Source organism: Solanum dulcamara, chromosome 11 (assembly GCF_947179165.1).
Source record: "Solanum dulcamara chromosome 11, daSolDulc1.2, whole genome shotgun sequence".
NCBI lineage: Eukaryota > Viridiplantae > Streptophyta > Magnoliopsida > Solanales > Solanaceae > Solanum > Solanum dulcamara.
Genome location: NC_077247.1, coordinates 29812788 through 29827797, shown reverse-complemented (window position 1 = coordinate 29827797; position 15010 = coordinate 29812788). Strand labels below are relative to the sequence as shown.

Sequence of the window (15010 nt, the reverse complement as noted above, 5' to 3'; positions counted from 1 at the left end):
TGTTCATTTGATCTGAATATATCAAGTTCAGTGCTGAGAAAGCCATATTTGTCTTTGAACTTCAAGGTCTCATACCTTATCCTCAATAATACCTCCATCTATACTAAGTTAATGTATATAACTTTATATTTTGCACCTTTTCCAGCTTCTGTTGGTTAGTGATTTATGTTTAGAATTTCTTGGAGTGATCAAGAGTATTAGTGTGTACTATTTGACACAAGAATATATATGTTGCCTAAAATACCAAAAGGAGTACTAGTGTAAATTCTTTCCTTGTTAAGGAATGAGAGAACAACTGGTTAAAACATCTCTGATCTGATCTAAACTGTTGATCTGGATCCTGAGTACTGTTCTTACATAAGACACTCTCAAATCATCAAGAAGAAGATGGGGTTTTCTTCTGGCATTTGCTCTTGACCCATTTGATGCCCATGGAAGTCCCAATCTTCATCTTTTGAGCCCCAGCCAATGCCACTGCTTTTGCTTTGCCAAGTCCCGCTAATGAACTACCTTTCTTGTTGCTATCATTCTCTTTCTTGCTTTTGTGACTTCCCTCTTCATCCATGGCCCCAAATCCTCCTGTCCCCCATTGATCTGCCCAACTTGGTGCCTCTGTAGTCATCAATCCTTTCAAATCTTGATCTCCTCTTACTAATCCTCCACTCTATGCCCACAAAATCAAGAAAATGTCCTTTCAGAAACAAAGAAAAATGTAAATACAACAAATATAAATATCTCACCAAAGGCAGATGGAGTCTTTGTTCTATGTGTGTAACCAAAACTCACTATTTTTGACAAACAACATTACATAAAATGTGCGAAGAAGTAATAATTATTTTTTAAAAAAAAAAGATAACATCTGAACTCATAATATCAAAATTTAAATCCGGGATCCGCATTTGAATTTCACTAAGACATTTATGAAGAAGGAAGAAAGATGAATATCTCGAACATCCCGTAAACTTTTAGGTATTCAGAAAGAGATCAAGACATTAAATATTGTCATTCTCAAAGCAAAGTGTTGCCAACATTCTTGGTGCAATCAAATATATCACAAAGAGGTCCATATCATTCTATGTTCGACAAATACGCTATTAATGGACCTCGAATCACAAAAAATATTCAAGAGAGAAGAATCAAAGGATGACAGAGTTATACTTATGAATATTGATCAATAAAATCTGTATTTCATTAAAAAAAAATTGGCTTGGGGCTTACCTCTTTAGGGACTTAACAGTGGTTGAGCTTGGAACTGATACTTTGAAATAATGTAGGAGCTGAGTATGCTTAAGTAGGAGGCTAAGGAAAAATATTAAGCTTTAGTATGTTTGAGGCTGCATGTGGATAGGCTGTCTCTCAAACTTGTCTGTTCCTTTTAAAAAGACTAGCCAGCTCATAACTTACCTTCTTCTGAAGCAAAGTTTGTTGGCATCATTACTTTATTCTTCAAAATAACTACCTACTCACCTTCTGAATGGTTAACTTGTCAATTTTTTGGTAACCATTATGTACCAAAGAAGAAAGTAGAGTAGAAGGGTGCAGTTAACCAAAAATAGACTATGGTTCATTGGTTTGGCTTCAACATAATATTCCGTCCATTTCAATTTGCTTATCTGACACAAAGTTTAAAAAATTAAATAATACTTTTGAATCTATTCTTTATTTTTGTGATTTTAAATATGTCACGTGAAAGGAGAGAGACATTATTTAATTTTGAAATGGACTAAAAAAAAGAAAGTAAAACAAATAAATTGAAACAAAGGAGAATCCAGTAACAGAGTTTTGGTTAGAAGTGAAAATGTGCTACTACATACACCAGATCATAGAAGGTTATGAATACAAAAGATATAAAAGTTATGAATATGAAATAGAAGTTTTATTTATCTAAATGTTTTATCTTTAGTTTGTCGGATCAGACTATAGCTTTGCTTTTAGACTAATCAATAAAATGAGACTGGCCACATAATTTACCCAAAAAAACATGAGAATTGTGAATATTAATACAAATTAATATTGGTTCAAACAAATTAATTAGCTAATTAATATTTAATAACTAAGTATGTTTTTACATCTTAAATTAATTTAGAATATGTAAAGACATGAAAGTGGAAAAGATCAAAATATTGAAAATATTCTAACTTTCTTAAATAAAGTAATTAGGAAAATAGAAGAAAAAAAATCAGAAAAGAAGAAAAAAAGGATAAATAATATTCTAGGTTATAGAACTAAAGACCAAAAGGATCAAATATACTATAAGTTTTATTTGAACTTTTGATTTTCTTATATGAAAAACTCTATTAATTGATTATATGAGTTATTAGTGTATCATAAATATTACATGATTTTTAACCCCACAACTAGAGTGTTCAAAATCGAACTATAACTGATAAGTCAATCGCAAAATTGGTTTATTGGTTTATTGATATTGAATTATCGAATAAACGGTTGGTGAACGGAGAAAAATTTTATAATCAACGGCTTATTGGTGTGGAGGCGGATTATTCAATTTTCTTATCGGGTAAACCGTTAATTCGTTAAAAATTACCATACTTACACTTTTATTTTAGGTATATTAGCCTCATTTAATATTTTACCATAATACATAAGAGTAATTATATATTTTTCCTTTGTTAGTCCTAACTCTGAAAGGCTAAAGCCATAAAACCAGGAAAAATTATTTACTTTTCTATAATTATATTTTTTGTCTTCAAGAATAGAGAGAAAGTCAACAAACTCAAAAAAAAACACTAACGTTTAAAAGAGGTAAAAACATAAAAAAGTCCTTGACTCATTGCATTTAAAATAGTGAAAAAAAACTCATCTCTTTTATTAGGTGAATAAAAATTAATTAGAGGTTAGCCGATACACCATCCGATAACCGTTCGATAATTGATAATCTGTTACAGAATCAACCGATATCTTATAGGTTTGACTAACGGATTAGTAAATTTAAAAATTGATATTTGATAGGTCAAACTATTAAGTGAAATTATCAGTGCAACCCGCCCGATAACCAACCCTACCCACAACTATAAATGTTCATAATTATGTATTTAAAAAGGATATATTAGTTTTGTTCTTTCATCTTCTACCATGGTAAACATACTCTTGGTGTCTTTTTGTATTCCTTAGTTCACAATATAAATTGCACAGATAAAAGGATCAAGAATATCCTTAACCTATTGGAAATGACTCAAAATATCCCTCTTTTCCTTTTTGGTCAAAGAATACCCTTAACCAATTGAAAATGACTCAAAAATATCATCCTTCCAGCTTTTAGTCTAAAAATATCTCTCATCTTTGTTTTTGGCTCAAAAATGTCCCTCCTTCCATCTTTTGGTGTAAAGATTTTCTCTGGCCAAATTTAATTGAATTAAATTCTTTTACTAATTAGTAAATTTTTTTATTTGTTCTAAAAGAAAGAATTTTATTTATTAAATTTTTTAATATTAGCTCTACTCAAAATATTTAATTCTAAAAAATAAAATAAATAATTTATTGTGTAAATATGAAGAATAAAATTCGTATTCTTATTATTAAAATAACACAATAAAATTTTTAAAATTATAATTTTTTCTTCAATACTGATTTTTCTTCAACTTTTTCACATCTTTCAGCATTTATTACCTGTTGAAAATTTATTTTTCTCCTGCAATTTGATTTCTCCCTCTCCAAACCCATTTTGGCAAACTGAGTTGCTTTTGAAATCGCTTTGAGTTTAACATTTGAATTGATTTGAGAAAGGGAAAGAGAGGTAAATTTTTAATTTTGAATTTTTAGGATGAAGGATGTTTACATTCAAAGTTGGGTTAAACAAAAAAACAAGATGTTGTTTTACATTGATTACGAAGCTCCAAAGGTTAGTCTTTTAGGTATACAATCCCTTTTTCATGAAAATTTACTTTTTGAAGATAAGAAAATAGTGTCCCGTGCTGTTTTTTTTTTCCGCTTTTGTTTATTTATAAAATTTTATTGTGTTATTTTAATAATATGAGTAAGAATTTTCAGAATTTTATTCTTCATTTGACACAATAAATTTTTTATTTAGACTTAAATATATTAGGATGACCTAATATTAATAATTTAAATAAATAAAAAATTATCTTTTGAAGAAAAGAAAAAATTAACTAATTAGTAAAAGAATTCAATTCAATTCAATTTGGTTTGAGAGTAATTTTAGACCAAAAGAAGGAAGGATGGGTATCTTTGAACTAAAAAAAAAGGTAAAATATTTTTAGACCAAAAGATGGAAGGAAATGTATTTTTGAGTCATTTCCAATAGGTTAGGGATACCCTTAGACTAAAAGGTAGAAAAATAATATTTTTAATTCATTTTCAATAAGTTAAAGGGTATTATAGGCCCTTTTTCTAATTGCATATCAATTTGTTTCCTTTGAATCACATTTCTCTTCTTTAATTTTTTTCCACTTGCCTTGTGCTACCATCGGCTATATCATAGGTTAACTTTTTACCTTATCTTCATGTTTTTTTTGTATTATTGTTGTGTATCTTTATTTATTGATGTCTGTAATTCATATATATTTCATGAATTGTTTTGTGTATGCGTTAATATGTACTGATTAGCTTTCTCAGAGTCTAGTTAAAGAATAAACATATAAGGCAAGATATACACATAATTGTTTTTAAAAAAAAATCAAATGTTAGGACATACTAAAACAGTCATTCATATGAATAGCTTTTTTCCGTTTTGTTTTTTTTACTAATCCAAATGAAAAAAAAAACAGTATAAAATATGTATATTATTTGTGTAGTAATATTTGGTTCTCCCCTCCACCATATATTAACTATTTCCTATTTTGTTTATTCCACTGTTCTAATGAAATGCTCAGCATTTGACTTTCCATTGAAACTTATGTTTTTGTGAATAGTCCACTGACAAAATGGGCATTTCAGGTTCTCTTTTTCTTTATATGATTTTACGCTCACTTTTTGAGTAAATTATTTTATGATTTCCTCTTATAATATTTTAATACTACATTTTTAAAAATAAATTGAGATCATTAGTTGCAAATCATAACTTCATATTTATGAATTTGGTGGAAATTAAAATAAATGAAAAGATGAAACTCACCGTCTGAAGTTTTTTTAACCACTAATCTTCACATTCACTTGTCATACCTTGCTGAAAAAGATAGTGAATAGAGAAGAATGAATCATTGCTTTGTCTATTTGAGGAAGATAATAAGTTGGCAGATTGTTTGGAATAACTATCGCGTTGTATCTCTTAATTGATTGTTGAAATCATTAAAATAAATAAGATTTTTAACCCTAATAATTTTGCCCAATGTTCATGGTTGGTTGTAGTATGTACAACTCCCTCAAATCAAAATTGTAATTGTAACCCATTTTAATTTGTTGAAGATGAATAAAAAGGCTCAATTGGTTTTTGAAAAAAACAGTCTTACAACTTGCCACAAATAGAATATACACCAAGTCTTGTACAACTAAATATCGTACAGAACATCTTATTACTTCACTAATATAGCAAATGATTGTAAAATTAAAGAGAAAAAGAAGAGGAATAATGTTAAAAAATGATATTGTATTGCATAGAGTGAAGAAGAGCGAGACAAAAATCGAAGTTGATAATTTATTAATAGAGCATGTTTGGATGGGATTAAAGCTTTGGACTTAAGTTAAAAATTCTAACTTATGATTTTTGATTTATTTAATCTTTTTGACTTAAAAATGGGTATTTAAAACACATTTTTATTGTTATCCAAACAATACAAAAAATTCTAAAAGTTATTTTAATTTAAAAATATTTAAAATAAACTAATCCAAACATGCTCATTATTCTACCTTTTGGCTAACTTTTTGAATGACATGAGGAAAACAAGGTGATATGATTATAGTTGAGAGCTGATTGTAAAGGAGAAAGACACTTCTCCCTCATTCACACCACTGGTAGAATACAAAGAGAAACACACAGAGTGTTATGAAATAACTAACACTTTGTTTGGATGGTTGTTATGCATTATTTCATAATGTATCATATTGTATTGTATTATGTTGTGTTGTATTGTATCATATTGTATTGTTTTAATGAATATAATATTTAAATAAATTGTATCGTTTTCCATCGTTACAATGTCACATATCCACAATTTGAATGATAAATCTGCCAGAAATTGTAAGATACGGGGTAGAACTACTATGAGAAGGTAGGTATATGATAAAATACAATTATTAAATAACAAGTAAAGACAAAATAAGAAGAAAGTATTAAGGTATGACGCGATCACATTAAATTGATTGTTACATAAAATGGATCTTTTCGTCGTAACCTAATGATAGATTTAAATGATATGATATAATAAAATTAAAATAAATATTATATTTATACTAATAATACAATACAATAGAACGAATAACAACCATCCAAACATGGTGTAAAGGTTACGAACTAAATTAATAGGAAGAAGAAGAGAGAGAACTGTTCTTTTGTTGCTTCATTCGTATCTCACTTGGGTATAAATAAGAAAGGCTATTTATAGCCTAAACTACTTGTTTCTTGGCTATCAAGAAGGAAGCTAATTGGCCAAGAGAAGATTTGTGTGGGCCCATACATGGGCATCCACCACTATTTTATGAAACTCTCTTGGATGTCAATATAAAAAGAAAAGTTTTAGTGAAAGATTCCTAATACGTATTGTTTGCTCCCTCGTTAAAAATCTTACTAAAAAAATTCAGTGGGTAAAATCTTGATTAAAAAAAGTATAATGCATATTTTACTTCCCATGATAAAAATCACGATTCAGATGGTTAAGTTTTCGTATTTTAATTTTATGTACCACTTTTCAAAACTTAACGTTGGTAAGGATTTGGTGAATAAATCAACTAGATTATTACTTGAACTAATTTGTTGTACATCAATATCATCGATTGTTCTTCTAGAGATCACGTGTGAAGAATAATTTTGGTGAAATATGCTTCGTTCTATCTCCTTTTATGAAGCTTCCTTTTAATCGGTATGTATGCAACATTGTCTTCAAATATAACCGTGGGTGCCTTGATATCACACTTTAGGCTACATCTCATACATATTCTCTACTTACTTTATGAATAGCTATTATCTTAGCATGATATGAAGAAGTAGCAATACCAGACTGCTTCGTGAATTGCTACTATAGAGTGGTACCTCCGTATGTGAACAAATAACATATTTGAGATCGAGTTTTATGTGGGTCGGATAAATAATCTGTATCTACACAACAACTATCCTTGTTAGTATGAAACAAACCCATACCAACCCTTTAATATCACAATATATGTTTAATTCCGTTTCAGTATCTCCGTATAAGGGAAAAACTTTATCTTACTAATAGATTAACAGAAAATGCTTTGTCAGGTCTTGTAGTGTTATCAAGATACATAAGTGCACCAATTGCACTAAAATGTGATTCTTTAGGACCAAGAGGTTCATCATTTTCTTCTTGAGGTCGGAACGGATCTTTACTCACTTCAAGTGATCGAACAACCATTGGAGCACTTAATGGATGTGCCTTGTCCATATAAAATCATTTCTAATTTTTTTCAATATAGACAAATTGATGGATCAAGACCAGTCTACTAAATGCTTAATTTGCAGATCAAGACAAAGTTTTGTGTTTCCAAGATATTTCATCGTAAATTCTTTTTCTAGATACTCAATAACCCTATGGATCTCTTCTGGAGTTCCAATGAGATTTATGTCATCAACATAAATAGCAAGTATAACAAATCATGATGTTGTTTTCTTGATAAAAATACAAGGACAAATTACATCATTTATATAACCTTCTTTTATCAAGTATTCACTAAGATGATTATACCATATGATTATATCATATGCACCCTAATTGTTTTAAGCCATATAATAATTTTTAATTTGATTGAGTATATTTCTTGAGATTTTGAATTATATGCTTCACACATTTTAAATTCTTCTAAAATTTTCATATAAATTTTATTATCAATTTAACCATAAAGATAAATTGTAACCACATTCATTAGGTGTATTTCAATTTTTTCATGTACAACTAAACTAATAAGATGTCAAAAAGTTTGCAGACCTCCTCTATTGTGCGCTTAACAGCATTCGCGAGGGTATGATCTCTTAATCCTTCGCGTTCGTAGGCCTCTTGGATGCGATCACGGTGCCCTGACCCTCTTGCCTTCGCATTCGTGGGCCTCTTGCCGCCTTCGCAAAGGGCTCTTCACTAAACCTCCGTTATCGCGGGCCCTCCTTGCCACGATCGCGATGAGTTAATTGGTCTGATCTTTTTAAATAAGATTGATCAAACGTGATCAACTCTCCATTTTGAATTTCATCTTGCATTTTGAGAGCTATAAAGGTCTAAATTGGGTGATTCAAAGGCTGGTTGTTCAAAAATTTTGTGGATATCCATGGGAGTGTTTGGGAAGTGCTTGAAACTCTCTATTTAGGTAAAAATGGCCTCGAAGAGCCAGCCAGCCCTCTTCTCTTTAGCTTTAAATTGTGAAATTGTGTATGTCTTGATTTTGGGCTGTTTTGAGCCTCGAATTGTGTCTGTTTTGGGATATAAGTTTGGGAGCTAAATAAGACCTTTTGATAGAGTCAATTTTGAAATTTTTGGTGCGGGTTCCACATTCCTATTTTAGACTCCTATTTTGGTCTGTCTATATTTAATGTCATTTTGGTATCTAAAATACTGTTTTGACATTGTGATTCTATTTTTTGATAGAATGGAAGCGTTTAGAGGCCGTATGGAAGGAAAAGCTCCAGAACTGTTACTTAAAGCATGCGCGGTCTGCCTTGAGGTAGACTATGTCTTTCTGTTCCTTAGATTGAGCTTGAATATGTAAATATTTATTGGTTTGTGTGAATTTGGGATGGTAATCTAGTTGATCATGCTTAGTTAGCTAGAAATCATATTTTAGGCTATCTTATCGGATTTTCGGGACTAAGAGAAATGCTTGTCTTGATGATTAAGATTATACTTTTCTTGTGGTGTATTTGATATTTATTTATTGGTTGATATTAAGCATGTTTGGTTTTAGTATAGGCATAGACTAGTAATTTCCATAGACTTGTTAAGTTTGGAGCCGATAGGTCTTAGAATCTCTTTGACATTATTTCTGACGGCTTAGGTCCTTGTAAACTAATATAACAGACTTGGGTCTGATAGTCTGAGCCTTAGCTAGGCGATAACCCAGAGCTTGAGACCTATTATTCACAATTCCCTTCTTGCACCATCTCCAGTGTACTTAATTCTTATTTCGAAGGTTGCTCATCGATTCTGGTTGGATTTGGTTTGGGCTTGTAGTGATTTATTGATGGAACTTGGTGTGGGTTTCTCCCTTTGATGCTCGTTTGGCCGTTGATGCTAAATCTAGACAAATTATCTATTTTTCTTGATTAAAGTCTCCGATTCACTCCATCGAATTACGGTTAAAGTCTCCACCTTAGTTGAGTCTTTGACGTACCTTTCACCTTGGTTAGAGTCCTTGGCATATCTTTCACCTTGGTTAGAGTCCTTGACTTATCTTCGCCTTGGTTAGAGTCCTTGGCCTATACTTCGCCTTGTTTAGGGTCCTTGGTCACTATTTCACTTCAGTTGAAGTTCCTGGCTTACAGTTGACTCAGTTCAAGTCTGTGAAAGGTCATAGTAACATTGAAATTATCCTCCAATCTTCCTTCTTAACTCTTCTGTGTACCTATCAGACTTGTGGGGGTCCGTTCGGATTTTACTTATACTTGCGCAGAGTGTACCTTTTGAGCTTATGGAGGCCCAGTAAGGTTTATTAGTTTTACTTTCTACCTTTTATGTTGTTAGTACACTTGTGTGCATTCCTATTAGTTTTCCATTCCTTTGACCTTTGTTTGTGTTTAATTCTAGCATTTCATATTAATTTTACTTTTCTTGTGTAGTCGGCTTATGATGCCTACAGAGTATCTATTATCTTGATACTCATACGATAATCTGCATCTATTTTTATGATGCAGGTCTGAGCACAAGTTACCAACGTTGATATCGAGCCTACAGTAGTCGGATTCATAGGCGAGGGTGAGCAAATGGCGTTAGGGACTTTACACGTCTCCATCTATATTTTGTTGGCTAGTCTTTTGCTTTTTGAGACAAGCCTTTGTATTTTGGGTCCACTTTTGAGACTTGTACTCTTTTATTTAGTAGCTTTTTACTTGTGACTTCCAAATTCTGGGAGAGATCTTATTGTGTGTGTGTATTACATGTCGTTCTGGATTACAGGCTTACTTACCTATTGATGGGTTATATTAGATTCCATCATGACTCGAGAAATCGAATTGTGACACCCACAAATTGAATTTATGTCGGAGAATATGAGAGGGACAATGTAGTTATTTTTCATGGGAAGTGTTTTCTTTCCACCTTTCTTGAGCTTCTTTTTCTCGAAATATGATCTAAGACACTTTTTAGGAGGCCCAAGGACTTGGAGCACATCTTTTGTTCTTTCCACTGCTTGAAGTGATTGTTACGACCACGAAGAAATGACAAATCCTCTTTAGATTAGGAGTAAAACTCAAAAGACAATTTAATTTTGGATTTTGCCTTGCGTACCCTCGCTGCAGCGGTGCCTTCTTCGTTTAATTGGATCCACTGTGATGGTATGTTGTCGCTGCGGTGGACTCCATTGATTAGTCCACTTAGATTTTAGATTTTTTAAACAATGTCATAACTAGACTTATACTCAAAATTTTAATTTCTGATCCTGAGGATACGTCGAAGAATTTCTAATAAATGCAAAATGGATCATCACATCAATATTATAAAGATAATTATATAATAGTTTGAGAAAAATAGTAAACAATTTTATCTAATGTAGGATCTTTTAGTGAAGGACAAAATAGTCAATCAATATTTTTAAGGACGTTCATATTTTTAAAATAAGAGATAATTATTTGAAATTACAATTGACTCAAGTACATTGCTAAAAGAGCCAAGGTTTTTAAATTTTATTAAATTTAGTACTAAGCAATTGATATTGCTCTTTCCTCTCTCTTCCCTACACCCAAAACTCACACTCTTTCTTCACACATTTTATTCTCAGTCTATCTTTGTAATTCTCAACTGTGATTTTATAACTATAGCAATTCGGTGATAGGTGAGTCACCAATGATATCTTTAGGTGGTTATTCTAGCGGTGGCATTGACGTTAATTAACTAATTTATTTTTTTACTTGTACTGAGTGAAATGAATGATCTCACACATATTTATATTTATATAGGGTGAAAATCATTCCCCCATACCGCGACCTGATTTCTCAATTCATGATGACACCTACTATAAACCCACCAATAGGTAAGTCTATCCCCATAGTCCGGAATCATAGGCAACGGGCCATCACAAGTAGAGGGAAAGAATCAAATGAAGAAGAATAATACCAATACAACAAGATAACCCCCAAGACCTGGTATCACTCGGTAGTCGAGCTATAATCTAAATAACGGAGTACAAGATTTATACAGTACTATAATAGTAATAGTAATACAGACAGTCTCCAAATACAAATAAAGACTAGTCCAAGTCCCAAAATAGAAGGAGATAGGCAACTCTGAACGCCAAGAGCTTATCCGGATCTTCAAAATCCAAGAGTTGCTCCGCACGATGTCCAAATCAGCAAAGAAAACCCATACTATAATCTGTAGGGTGCAGAAGTGTAGTATGAATACCAACAAGTGGCCTCAGTAGGTATTGGACGACTGAGCTCCAAAGATAAAGCAAGTATAAAGAACATGTAAGCAAGGAATGTATATCACAAGTAACTAGCAAGAATAATACAGAAATCTACAATAGGAATCATCTGATATAAGGAAAGGAGAAGATAGAAAATAAGCAAGGGGACCAAGGACGTACCTGGTGGCACCAACCCAGACCTAAACACAACAACACACTATGAAGAAGGAGAACTAAGTGACAAACTACAAACAAAAATAAACACAGATATCACACAAAGGCTCAAAGGACCGCATCAACTAAATTCCTGCACAAAAGGTTAGGTAAATAAGAACAAGGGTAGTAACTACCTTAAAATAAGAGACCACCTTTTATACCGCCACAAATTTTCACATAGTCAGATAATACCTCCCGAGCCCCTGTGTGTCCAAGAGGTTCACTCACAAACAAGTACACCCGCACGTATTCCATACTACCAACAGATACAAATAATTATCCTGGTGATAGGCAATAAATATATAAAGGAAAGTCCTGAAATAAAACTAGTAATGCCATATGTGTCAACTTCCTCATACCAAGATATATACACCTACTTCCGGTCCGGACCAGGAAGTAGGACTTATGCGCCTCTCTGAGATCGCCATGAGGGGCTCGAGAATGCCCCTGCATATCTTTCTAGTCCCGATACAGGTCTTATATCAATATAGATATCAATCTTTATGTTCGATCATCAAAGTCCACTCCATCATGGTGACCGGAGATAAAAGGTCAATTAGTATAAAAAGGGTCGGAAATCTCTACGACTGGGCTAGTATCATAAAAATGGGTGAATCCTCGATACCTCCAGTCCACTAAAAATAGTAGTAATAAAGGTAATACGACCCCCCCCATTTGAAAATCAGTATAAAATAGTTTGAGTTACAGCCCAGCTTTCTGGGGAGGGTAAAGTATACGCAGACCTTACTCCTACCAAGGTAGGACGGCTGTTTCCGGAAAACCCTCGGCTCAATAAAGCATAAAAAGAGGTTAGATAAGGCTAAGAAGTTAAGAAGTTAATAAGTTCAAAGTAATATGGTAAAGCAAATAACGGGAGCGATACACATTAAATAGAGTAATCAAAGTACGGAAAGTAATAAATAATAGCAGACATCAGAGAACAAGAAATTATGGTGCGCTAATGCGCCTACTAATAAGGTAGACTAACTTGACTATTACTAGTCTTCTACCCTAATGTCGGTCCTCCACACCCTCCAATCTAAGGTCATGTCCTCAGTAAGCTGCAGCTGCGCCATGTCCTGTCTAATCACCTCTCCCCAATATTTCTTCGGCCTACCCCTACCTCTTCTGAAACCATCCATGGCCAACATCTCACACCTTCGCACTGGGGCATCTGGGTCTCTCCTCTTCACATGCCCAAACCATCTCAGTCTCATTTTCCGCATCTTGTCTTTCACCGAGGCCACTCCTATCTTGTCTCGAATAGCCTCGTTCCTAATCCTGTCGCTCCTGGTATGCCCACACACTCATCTCAATATTCTCATCTCGGCAACTTTCATCTTTTGAACGTGAGAGACCTTAACTGGCCAACACTCCGCCCCATATAACATAGCCGGTCTAACCACCACTTTGTAGAACTTGCCCTTAAGTTGTGGTGCCACCCTCTTGTCACATAGCACACCGGAAGCGAGCCTCCATTTCATTCATCCTGCCCCAATACGGTGTGTGACATCCTCGTTAATCTCCCCGCTGCCTTGCATGATAGACCCAAGGTACTTGAAACTACTTTTCTTTTGGATGGTCTGGTCACCAAGCCTAACTTCCACGCCAATCTCCTGAGGTGTCTCACTGAACTTGCACTCTAAGTACTCTGTCTTGGTCCTACTCAACTTAAATCCTTTAGAAAAATAAACCAAGGAAGCGAAATTATTAGTCACCTATATATGTTTAGCAAATGAAGTTAGTTATTTCATTTTTCCGAAGGTAAAAAACAATTCAAGCAGAAGCAATAATATCTAGGAAAGATTCTTAGAATAAATATAATTGTGATGTAAACGTGAAGATTGGGATCTCCATATAACTGGTCATTGACCTCCATGTTGGAACCCTATATTGAACGCATTAGTTGACTCAAATAAATTTTTAAAAGGGATCTGCCCCACAATCAATTTCCTCACGTCTCATAAATTAAACATTGCTCTGTAGCTTTGACAATGACGACTAAAAAGCAGACTAGAAGTTTAGAATAAATGTTATTATGTCTGTTTCATTTTATGTTATATATTTTAATTTGGAACAGTGTTTAAAAAAAATTAAAATTTGTGGTCTAAAACAATTTTTAGATATTTATGTAGTTGAGAATTATTTCAATTAGGATAAAAAGGAGAATTTTATAGTTAAATTATTTCTAATTATAATAAAGTGACATTTTTTTTAAAATGGATTAAAAAGAAAAGCATGTCATGTAAAATAGAATAGATGTATTTCACATAGAGTAAAGCGTTTGTAGTCCAACGGTTAGGATAATTGCCTTCCAAGCAATAGACCCGGGTTCGACTCCCGGCAGACGCAACCAGTAGTTTTAGATATTTTGGCCAGTAACTTTCTAACATGTTTATTGTTTTGGCCAATGACGTTATTATTCGATACACTCTAATTGTTCAAATTTGTGTTACTAATAGTTTGTCAAAAACACTAAGATTGTAAAAAATATATTTATTTATTTTTATTCTCGTCACTTAAATATGTCACATGAAAACATAGAATTAAAAAGCTACATAAAAAATAGAAAAATATATTTTTTAAACGAACTAAAGAGAAAAGTAAAAAAAAAATTGAAATAGAGAAAGTAATAACCATTTTCAACGAGTGGGTTGTTCAATATTTTTCCCTTTTTAAATTGATCAGTGAGAGCCTTGGTGGTGAATTTGGGTAAGCATCTTTAGTCTCCACCAACTTCCAAATGATAAACACCCATAACAAAATTATTCTTGTACTTCATATTATGGCCAAAACTTAATTCATTTATTATCAATGCATTTGTGGCTTGTTTATTCCTTTGCGGCATCTTCTAAGTAATTTCCTTTGTCATGCTTTCTAGGAGGTACAATGTTTGATGAAACGTGAGTTCAATTCCTAGTTTCTTTAAGAGTGGAGACTAAAGACCCAACAAAAGGGACAAAAAAGAGAAATATTAATTACAATTGTACAATGATAAATTTCTTTGATTTGAATTTTTAAATTTAAAATACTAATTACATTTCATAACACTCATAAAAATATCTAGAGTAACAATGTATTTAACAAATTAACTGCA

At 32.5% G+C, this 15010-nt stretch overlaps 1 non-coding gene across 1 annotated transcript; it reads left to right on the top strand.

Moving 5' to 3' along the window:
• The first annotated feature begins 14193 nt into the window (after nt 1-14193).
• TRNAG-UCC (transfer RNA glycine (anticodon UCC)) lies at nt 14194-14265 on the top strand. The gene has a single exon. It is a non-coding gene; the product is annotated as a tRNA-Gly (tRNA).
• The last annotated feature ends 745 nt before the right edge of the window (nt 14266-15010 follow it).